This window comes from Rhipicephalus microplus, chromosome X (assembly GCF_043290135.1).
Source record: "Rhipicephalus microplus isolate Deutch F79 chromosome X, USDA_Rmic, whole genome shotgun sequence".
NCBI lineage: Eukaryota > Metazoa > Arthropoda > Arachnida > Ixodida > Ixodidae > Rhipicephalus > Rhipicephalus microplus.
Genome location: NC_134710.1, coordinates 266,824,000 through 266,835,105, shown reverse-complemented (window position 1 = coordinate 266,835,105; position 11,106 = coordinate 266,824,000). Strand labels below are relative to the sequence as shown.

Here is an 11,106-nt window from a genome sequence, read left to right as displayed (position 1 = left end):
TAACAATCTCGTGGTTGTGGAATTTTAAACCCCAACAATTATTCATAAATAAATCACCTGTAAGGGACGCTTCACTGTGTAGTGTGTGCATGTGAGTGTGCAAAGGTTTAAGCCAAATTAGTGGAGTATATAGCTCGATCAAATCGTATACCTACCTATTCTGTAAACCAAGAGTGACAATTCCGTAAATAGAAAAGACAAAAATATATTCTCGGCATATTGTGTAGAAAGCGAAATTCATGGTGTAGTATAACTAAGAGAAAACTGCTATGGCAGGGTTTGGAAAGATCCCACTAAAACGACACGCCAAACAAAAAGAGATACCGTGATTATTGGTGGTAATGTGCTGTGACGTGTCTCGTTTTCTGTTTACGTTTTCCAGAGAGGAACTGGCCAGGCCAGAGCACGGCGACGTTGAATGTCATCGTGCGTATACAGAAAGTGACACGTAAGTTGTGCGAGAACCACTTGAAAACCATGCGGTCCAATCACTTGCGAAGCACGCTTCGTTGGTTTCATGGTTTATGCACGCGTACGAAGAGAGGCACAAAATTTGTAGAAGCGTGACGAATATTCAAGGGCTTCAACGTGAGATATATATGGCGTATATCTTTAGGTCACACAATTAAATGCTCAATGGCGCCCTTATTCAGCGAAAGAGAATGCTGAATGACAGTGTAAACAGGCAGAGCTCTTCCGCTTATTTTTCTTTGGTATTATGCGTCTTAAAAACACTTGTTATATACTTTTCGAAAGCATCTCTTTTTATGCCTACGAGGTCTGTCGGAAAGGTTTGTGTAGTATACGCAAAATAAATAAAAAAACAGCATAGTCACTCACATACATCAGTGTGGTCACGTTCAATATTAAATAATTCAATCATTAATACTGCTAGCCCTGAAGAGGGCTGGCACAGGGCGAAATGTACAAAAAGTTTTCAGGTGAGATATGCTGCAAAGTTGTGTTGATAGTTGGCAGGGTTGTTACAAACAGCATAGAGAAATACACAAAAAATGACCATAGTTTCCCGAGTGGGAACACTGATTAGCATGCGGAGCATATATGTTGAACTGCGATAAATGTGGTTTGTAATTTGCGACATGCGTGTGTGTTATGAGTGAACACGAGGAAACATGAGTGAACAAGCACGCACGTATGCTGCGAAAGACGGTGTTTATTGATGAGACGCTTTGGGTATTTTGAGCAAGATGGCTTCATGGTCCGTAAAGTGAAAAGTGAGTGGGTCTGGTTGCAGCGGTCGAAGGTCGAAATTTGCAAAGACGTGGTCGATGGACGTCCCGCGAACTTGATCGGATGATGTTTGCCGTCGTGAGTTGCTCGTTTCAGCGAGTGCCGCGACTTCATGTAGTCGCCCACCCAATCGTCCTTGATGACGTCGACATTGAAGACGCCAACTATCACGAAGGGTCATCGTTGCGGTCGTTGTTTCAGGTATTCTTCCATGGCTTCGTCGACGTACTTCTCAACGGCGGCATACATTTTCACCAGCGACATTGCACGTGGAGCGACCGCACAAACCAACCGACGAAAGGCGGCGCGCCCCGACACTCGGTTATTTATAGCGAGAGCCGGCACCGGCCTGCGCATGCGCGCGTTAGCATACAGCTGGCGCACGTAAAATTAAGGTCGCGTGGCGTGCGGAGGGGAGAAGCGAGCGCCGCGCGCGCTCTTTTGAGAGGAGGAAGGGATGCACAGATGGATGGCGGAAGAGGAGGGGAGGCTGCGGACGGTGACGGTGCATGACTAGCCCCTAGTATAACATGCTCCGCAATTAAAAGAATTGACAAAAACCTACTAAAAAGTGCAATCAAGGAGAAGAGTAAAGTGCACCGTGTTCAATAGCGAAGGACAAATGTACGCTCCATCGCAAGACAGTGAAAATCATTTATGCAGGATAAAAGCTATATGTAGCCACAGTGTCATACATAGAAAACCCGTCTTACTTTATCTTCAAATGACGTTAGTGGATAACATTCGATTGTGTATTCAGGTAACATCTTCCATTCTTCATTAACATGCGGGAAATAACTGAACCTAAAACAGTCGTTACAACAAGCACGGGGCGCGTTGTACATACTATGACGATACTTGTAGTTAAACTTAATTCGCTGGTTCTACCTCTTCTTTCATTGCCACAAGCACGCCTGGAATTCTTCTGTGAAGCACTTTAGTAACAATGCTATTTCCATTGTTAATGAGTAGTCGTGCTAATGAATAGTCGTTGCATCAGCCAATTGCCACCGCCAGAGCACTAGTGTGTGTCACAAGAAACGAGATAAATAAATAAATAAGGAAATATCACAGGGCGATAATTACAGCCACTGCTGGAGACATTTTCAGCAGATCAACGCAATTTTCGTGTCAGAATATTCGCAATGTCTTCCCTTAGAGACCCGTGGTGACGCGTTATTGTGGTCACAAAATTAAGCAGCGCTCTTTAATACTAATTTGGTTGCGCGATGGGCACACCCAATCTCTCATATGAACGCTTCAGATATTCTATACATATAAAAAGCTGCATCTGTCGATTAACAATTAGTAGTGCATAATTATATGGCTGTCAACAAATACGATCAACAGGAGCGAATGTTAATTTCTTCTACGGAGTCCTGGTGTTGGCTCATCTTCGCCTTTCTTCTGGCCGATTCCACAACATCAGCTTAACGTCGTAATTTTAAACCTAGGTTTCGTTGCCCGTGATGAACTTTAGCAGTAATTCACCTGTGTATTTAGAATTTTTGCAATCTCTGCACCGTTACCTAGAATGGAGAGAGCTGTACATTGTGTCTCACTTTCTCTCGCACACTGCAGAAACTTTTGGGACCAGTCACGTAAGGGTGCATGAAGAAGTTTTCAGGTTTTATTTTTTTTAATCCGGAGATTGTGTCGCACTCCTGAGATTTGCAGGCGAAGCAAGCGGTGCCAAATAAACCGGCTGCCGGGGACAGGCAGGCTCTGAACAACTTCGCAGATACTGGAGCACAGGGATTTGAGAATACTGGTGCGTAACAAAACCAATATAAATACTTGTATTACATAATAGTATAAGGGTCAGAACCAGAGTGACCAGAGCCACTTTTGAGGCATGGAGCTGGTAGGAAGGGGGGATCAACTGAGGGTGAGGGGGCTGCTTTAGCGGAGCTGTATAGGATGCAGAAGCCATTTGATGAGCTACATGTGTACTTGGAGTGATATGTGTAAAATGGTTTGTGTGGCAGAGAATTTGACTCAAGGTTGACAAGAATTTCTGGCTTTTGTCTATTTTCCTGCCACTATAAATATATAAAAGTCTGCGAAGTCTCTATATGTATATAAAGATGTATTGCAATGCTACGATACTATAAAGAACTCATTTCGAAGATACTCTCCCTACATGTTTTGAGGTATAGGCACTGGCTTCATCGCTGGAGGGCATCGCACTGCAGACAGGCCCCGAAAACTCAGCGCTAGTTTTGTTTTCAGGGAACATGTGCGCTCGTAGCGGTCGCTGGGCATCCTAAGATCTGGTTGAACAAAGTGCGATATAGTGGATGTTCGCATTATTGCCTTTCACTTGTTTTTTAACATAGAAAAGTTTGAATCAACTGTAAAAAAGTCATTTGTTCATGTGTCTTTTCTATTTCTTATTTTATGAATCTTGAATCAGGCGAAGCGCGGGAAGACTCGCGTTAGCAGTTGCCTCTGCACCTCCATGCCACTTGCTCCATGCCGCATATCACATGCATGCCGCATCGCGCTTGGTTGTCTCGCTCAGTTAGCGTGCAAAGTATGAATACGGCAAAGATAAGGCATTTCATGTAGCGTATAGTGAACTGAAGCTGCAGTAGGCCGGGTTAATCAGGTCAACCATCCATTAAATGAATATGGCTAAATAGGGGCATCGCATGATTTGTGTGGCTCTACAATGTGATAACCCCGGGATTTCCAGGTCCGCGAAGGTTTTTGTGGCTTCCACGCTGGTTGAAGACAGGTCTGTCCTGTCTTCAACCAGCTGGTTGCCCACGCTGGTTGAAGACAGGGAAGGCATCTAGTTACATTCGGCTCAGCTTTCAAGTACACGGAGTAGGCCAGCGTCACGGCCAAAATGCCGAGCAGTTCGGTAGCTACCAGAGGTCTCATCGGGCCAGTTGTGAGTATTCCGAGTATGAATGTCTGCGCCAATTTTGTGCGAAACATTGTTCGACTCAGAGAGGCGACCTCACGGCAAGAGTATACGCGTCTTACCATGCTTTTCACGCAAACAACGTTTGTTCTGAAAGTCACGACACGTGCAAGTGCATTGGAATATTGATCGCGAGTAGCCATTTAAGGTTCGGAGCAGCATGGCTACTCCGAACCTTATATGGCTCTGAGCAACGGCTGCAAGAGCGCGTGCATATCCGCTATTTTTGGCCCAGTTACTGAAGAAGCAAGCAATATTCATGAAGTACCACAGAAAAGTGGCTGACTTACTTCGACTATGTTCGCCCTATTTGCAGTACTATTTATTGCACGCGTTTCTATGCATGTTCACTATCACAGGTGGTATCCCTGCTGAACTACGAAAATGTGAAAGGCCACTTGGGACAACCGGCACCAGCGGGATGGACAGTATACCCCGTCGTGTGCGTTCCGTTAACATGCAGCTTGCAGTTTCCATGACGTCCGCATTGAATCATATGTTCCGTTCCACACACACACAGACACACACACACACACACACACACACACACACACACACACACACACACACACACACACACACACACACACACACACACACACACACACACACACACACACACACACACACACACACACACACACACACACACAAAACCATAGGCGTGTTATGAATTGAATGGGACTTCTTGGCAGGATGAGCCAGGTGGTTCATGTAGTCACTTCTTGCAGCCGTGGGACCCGCATCACCCAGGCTTTGCCACTCTGGGTGCCAGCTGCAAAGGATCCGCGTGGAATGGTCCTCCGAGCAACCTACTCTACACGTGGGAGGCAAGAGCCATGGACGACACGTGATTAAATGACGCTAAACATATGTACAGATGTTGCACGCACAGACGTATGTTGAAGAGTCGCAGATGTTGATATAATCAGCTGTTTGCACTTGCGCAACGATGCACACTGAAACATGCGTATTACCAACACAAGAAGCTGATATGAAGCGGAGATGCTCGCGAGGATGTTGGCCCTTGGCACTGCTACGTAAATAAACTTCAGCGCATGGCAACTAACCACAATTGACGTTAACCCGACGTGACGGCTGTATTAAAGGAGTATATACGTAATATTTATAAAATTGGCTAGGCAGCACTGCAACCACTACTGACGTTTCACGAAGATAGGCGTCTATTTGAACAGTAGTTCCGAGACCTGGCATAGCTCTGTGGTAGAATGCTTCATTGCCATGCAGAATTCCTTGGTTCGATTCAAGCTGGAACCATGACATTTATTCTATGCCTTCTTTGGGTCAACGCTACCGATGTGCGGTATTGATTAACGCTCACGCGTTAAAATTGTCCATGTGTGTTCTAGTTATTTCTGAGTAGATACGAAGTGTGAATCACCTGTAGGACATACCCGCACACCACTGGCACAAACCCGCCCGTGGGTATGTGCGACTGTGTGGCGGGATGTGTTTGGCAATGTACCCGACGGGATTGTGACATTATTGATGTTTTGATGAGCGCGTCATATTCATCAATCCATCTTACTCTCCCATGCTAATTTTTATTCACGCCAAGTTAAGGGGTTGACCATGGGAGCACCCAAACGTAAGCGGCTAGGTAGATAGATACGTTCGAAGTCACCGAAATTCGCTAAGAAATGCCTCCCAATAAAAAAAAAGACAATGCTGAATTTTACATAGTCTTAGAAGAACTCGCGCATTCGCAATGGCGCCTCCTGTTACTATCGAATGTATCGCGGAAAATGTTGTAGACTACCTTGAGAAGGCTCTATAATTCGCGAGACATAAACCGGAGAATTGTCCCCAAACTAAATCTGATTTACCTTTTACTCCTCTCTCTCGCTCTCAAGAGGTCGTCCGGTAATAGACTGTCACAACTGCCGCATTGACTGGAGCAGAATCGTTGTCTTTCCGCAGGTCCTTTACAGTATGTACATCTCGAGTGGATCTACCGTGAGATGCATCGTTCAAGAAACACGAGACTCTTCAGGTCACCGACTGACGTTTAGCGAGTCTGTGGTTATCAGCGGCTCCCAAGGTGCGTGTGGTGTACTTCATATCGCGTAAAATTGAGTTCACAATAAATTTTTTAGCCTTACAAGATCTCCATTGAAGTTCTATTTGTATAACCTGGTCGTTTAACGTATGTATACATGTATTTTTTAAGTATGTATACATTTATCTTTAAAAGAAACAAAGAAAATATAAAAAAATTGTGAGGCCCCCACTCTGGATTCGAACATACAATTTCTTGCTCATCAGCGTGCTATATTAACCAAGTAAATCGCGCCGCTCATACTGTCCATCACGCTAACGGCAAGTTATCTGTATACACCATTCGCCACTGACCTACTGTCAATGGATTCATAGGAAACATTGTTGAACAAAGCATGTATTTCGTTTCTCTAAACATTGACGCATCCGATGGCTTGATCAATGGAGAGATGGGTTCACTGAAGCACACGAAACTGGATACAAGGGGCATTGCAACATGTCTCTGTCTCCACTTTCATGCTACAGCAACAGGAAAAATTCCTCGCATCAAGTCCAGGACTGTTTTGAAAGTGGCTGAAAAGTGTCCTGCCTGTGAATGCGCGCCGCCGCTATAACTTTAAACATACATACTCAACTCGCTGTCCCAGATGAGAAGTGGTGACGCTTGTGCCGTTAAAACATCACACGGCTTCGTCGTCACAACAGTGTACATGTCACCAGGAACCTTGTGGACTGACGTCCCGAACTTATTGCTACAAAACGTCCGTGCCACGTGCCTCCAGGATGTGCCTCTTATAGTCACAGGAGACTTCAACGTTAGTGTACTTCAGCATGAAAACCAGTGGCTTGTCACGTTTCTCAATGCCGAACGTGGGCTTCGTCTCCCTTTAAACGTCACGTAGTCAACAATTAACATGATCACCTGTTTAAATACTGTGGTTACTGCATTACTGTCAATTAAAGTACAATTAACCACGTTCACAACATTTCGCATGGTTCCCAAATATTCTAATTCGTATAACAGTCGATGTAATGCTATCACATTCCTTGCTTTAGCCTTGGGCCGAAACTATGACTTTTTTTTTGCCTGGCAAATTATTTATGCAAGCCTTCGTTCTTGTCTGATCTTTGTAGGCTTAGTTTTATCTGTCTAAAGCATACTGCCGTTTTTCTGACCTTCGGCAGCACCATTCTTCACAGTCTGTTGTATTTACATATCTCGATTTTTTGGCTGTAGCCTGCTCCTCTTCCAGAGTTAGCCTCCGTAGGAAATAGCTCTGATTATATCTACTGTAAACCAAGAAGTTTTTTGCAAATTTCTTTTTCATGATGTACGACGTAAACACTCAAACTTTCTTAGCTGCTCACAAAGATAAAAAAATTATTAACCATAAATAACTTGATCCCAGAGTCACCTGGGCCGGTCAAATTGTGCGACCAACTTGTGAAATATTTTGCTAATAAAATCTGTATTTCCAGCTTATTACTACTTCTTTTTTTTCTGTACTGCCCTCTCTGGGCAAAGGGAATCGCCCACATAGGCGACATGCCTCCGAATGCTGGTCAGCTAACTTATGGCTGAACCCGCAATACGCTAATGAATCATTTTTTGTTCTTATTCCTCTTTGGTATAAACAGGAGGATACTGGGTTGTTCTGCAAGTGCTGTTATCTAGTACGGTAATTCATGATCTGTTGTGAAATGTGTGGCGATAAAATTTCAGTGTATGAGATACAATAACTATTTCAATGTACTGATGTTTAGATGTCCTGTCCCGCACATCTGATCCACTGCTGCTAAGTCTTCCAAAGCTTCATCGAGTTCCCACAGGAGGACCAAAAACGGTTGGCAGAATGCCATCTGTGTTAGGCTGCGTAATTTTCACTGGGAGTCATTCAGCATTGGGGAAAGAAACGTCCACTGCTAAAGTGTTATCTTAATCAACAACGCTAAACCATCGCCTCGTCTCTTCAGTTGTGGCTATACAATGGGCCCCCATCATTCAAACAGGTCAGTGCCATTATCGTGTACAGTGTATTCGATTACAAAAATATTTTAGGAAAGTGGTTGACCCATTCAGCCATCATTCGAATTGAAGAAGGCTAAAGGGTGGCGATTCCTCTAGACTGAAAATTGTGTGATTAAGGCCAGAAAGACTGAAAATAGTCGTGTTTATCGTATTTCTAACGCAAACGACCTGGCCATATTTACATAATCAGTGCGCCTGCACATCCTTTTTTTTTTCTTTCGTGTTTCTACCATGAACAGAGGCATGTTCTCGTGTGACAAAACGAAAGCATTGCTCCATGATAAACCGCCTCAATTTTTATTCCTTCATTGCAATATTCGCAGTCTTCGTAGGCATCACGATGATCTGATCAACTTTCTTTCTATACTTGACCATAACTTTTCAATCATCTGTTTGTCGGAAACGTGGCTGACACAGGTAGATGGCAATCTAGTTGATCTGCCAGGGTACATCAGTGAACATAGTTACCGTGGAAATCAGAGAAGTGGCGGATCTGCTATTTTTGTGAATTCGTCGATTGCGTACACCCGTCGTCTCGATCTTTCATTCCGAAATTTATTGTGCGAGTCTGTATGGTTAGAGTTCGACCGGAATGTCTTGCCACTCAATAACAGGCCTACAATCCTGGCATCCATTTATCGTTCTCCTTCATCATCTTATTCGGACTTCTGTTCACAGCTAGAAGAAATACTTAATCTCTTAACCAATGAAAATAAGAACATCATCATTTGTAATGACATCAATATAAACATACTTCGTCCTAGCTGTCAATCGTGTTCTGATTATATCAACTGCTTATTTAGCTATGGTTTCTCTTCCTTAATTGATGTTCCAACTAGGTGTGACACTGCCGGTTCTTGCACGTTAAGAGACCACATATTTTCATCATCAATCTCTGATTACACCACCGGAGTGATTGATTATTCCATTACAGATCATTATCCCCTGTTCTTCGTCCTTGGTACCGGAAAACGTGCACAGCACCGTCAATATACGAAAAATTCCTTCAATGAAGCTTTATTTGCACGAAAAGTGCATGACACATGCTGGAATAACGTTTTTCGAGAAGATTGTCCTGAGAAGGCATATTCGATTTTTCTGTCAACTATAACGAATTACATTAACGATTGCACAACCCATGTAACCCATAAGCACACATTCTCGTCTCCTAGGAATCCATGGATTACAAATGCGCTGCTGCGCTCAATAATAAAGAAAAATAATCTTCACAAAAAGGTGAAATTGCTGCCTTTCAACGCATCTTTGCGAGCTAGATTTAAAAATTATAGCAACATTCTTTCTAGCGTCCTCAAACGTGCAAAACGGGAATATTATGAACGGCGAATAATTGAAAACGGAACAAATACTCGGCGTAATTGGGAGCTAATTAAAGAATTTCTGAATGTTAGGGAATCCGATGCCAGCATTAAAAAAATAATTTATAAAGACAAGGAATACTCTACCGAAGCTGATATGTCAAATGTTTTTAGCGATCATTTTGCCGCGTGCCAAAATACGCTCTCACTTAGCGCTCCAGCCCATCTTCCACGTAGCCCTCAGTCCTTCTTCCTTCGCCCGGTTTCTTCTTCAGAAGTTTTTAACGTAATTTCTTCCCTCAAAGTTACGGGACCAGGCCTGGACTCCATCCGGCCCTCTAGAATAAAACTGGTTGCTGCAGACATATCATTAGTTTTTGCAGATATTGCTAACAAAATTTTCAGAACCGGTATGTTTCCTGAGTTGTTGAAACGTGGTAAAATAATTCCTGTGTACAAAAAAGGCTCTCGTGATAACATTAACAACTATCGCCCCATTGGCATTTTGCTATTTTTTGGCAAAGTCATTGAAAAGCTTATCTACGGTCGTCTGATGCACTATCTAAACAAATTTAATCTTTTTTCCCCACACCAGTTTGGCTTTAGGAATGGTTATTCAACGGAACAAGCACTGCTCAAATTCACGGATAACATTAAACAATTTATTGACGAAGGGTTCGTTGTAGGTGCCATATTCATTGATCTAACAAAGGCATTTGACACACTAGAACATTCTATTCTTCTGGATAAGCTCGAGTCTTTTGGTATTACTGGCCCAACTCTAAATCTTATTCGTAGCTACTTGTCTAACAGGCCACAAGCCGTATATCTTAATGGTCAATTTTCATCGACTAAATTAATTAACTGCGGTGTTCCCCAAGGTTCTATATTAGGTCCGTTGTTATTTCTACTATTCATAAATGACTTACCTAATACGCTTACGTTTTCTAAGTGTTTGCTATATGCTGACGACACGACCATTTACTCACCACATAAATCGCTCACCGCACTTCAAGACACACTTAATGCAGATCTTAACAACGTGCATTCATGGTGTAGAAATAACAAACTTCAGATTAATCCTACTAAAACAACTTTCGTACTCTTTCATAGCCCACAAACTGTGGTTTCTTCCTCCATAACTGTCTTGCTGGATAATTATACTTTACTGGCATCTGACAATGTTAAATTCCTTGGTGTTACTCTCGATAAATATCTTAAATACAATAGTCATGCCAATTCACTTATAAAAAGGGTTTCATTTGGTATCCGCATTATCATTACAACACGTGCATTTTTTCAACCTCATGTTCTCATCTCACTTTATCATGCTTATATTAATAGCCATTTATCATACTGCTTATCATCATGGGTAACACATACGCCATTCATCTCAAACCGCTTCAACGTCTTCAAAACCAGGCGATCAAGTTAATGACTTTTAGCCCATTCCGTTGCCATTCTCTACCTATCTATCAACATCTTCGAATCCTACCCATTCAACAATTGTTTTATCATAGATTGTCGCTCATCACATACCGTCTTATTCATCGCGAAAT

The 11,106-nt window shown here is 42.9% G+C and overlaps 1 long non-coding RNA gene across 1 annotated transcript; it reads left to right on the top strand.

Moving 5' to 3' along the window:
- The first annotated feature begins 2,474 nt into the window (after positions 1-2,474).
- On the top strand, positions 2,475-8,382 carry LOC142776103 (uncharacterized). Its single transcript, XR_012887308.1, has 2 exons — positions 2,475-3,022; positions 6,125-8,382. It is a non-coding gene; the product is annotated as an uncharacterized LOC142776103 (long non-coding RNA).
- Positions 8,383-11,106: the final 2,724 nt, after the last annotated feature.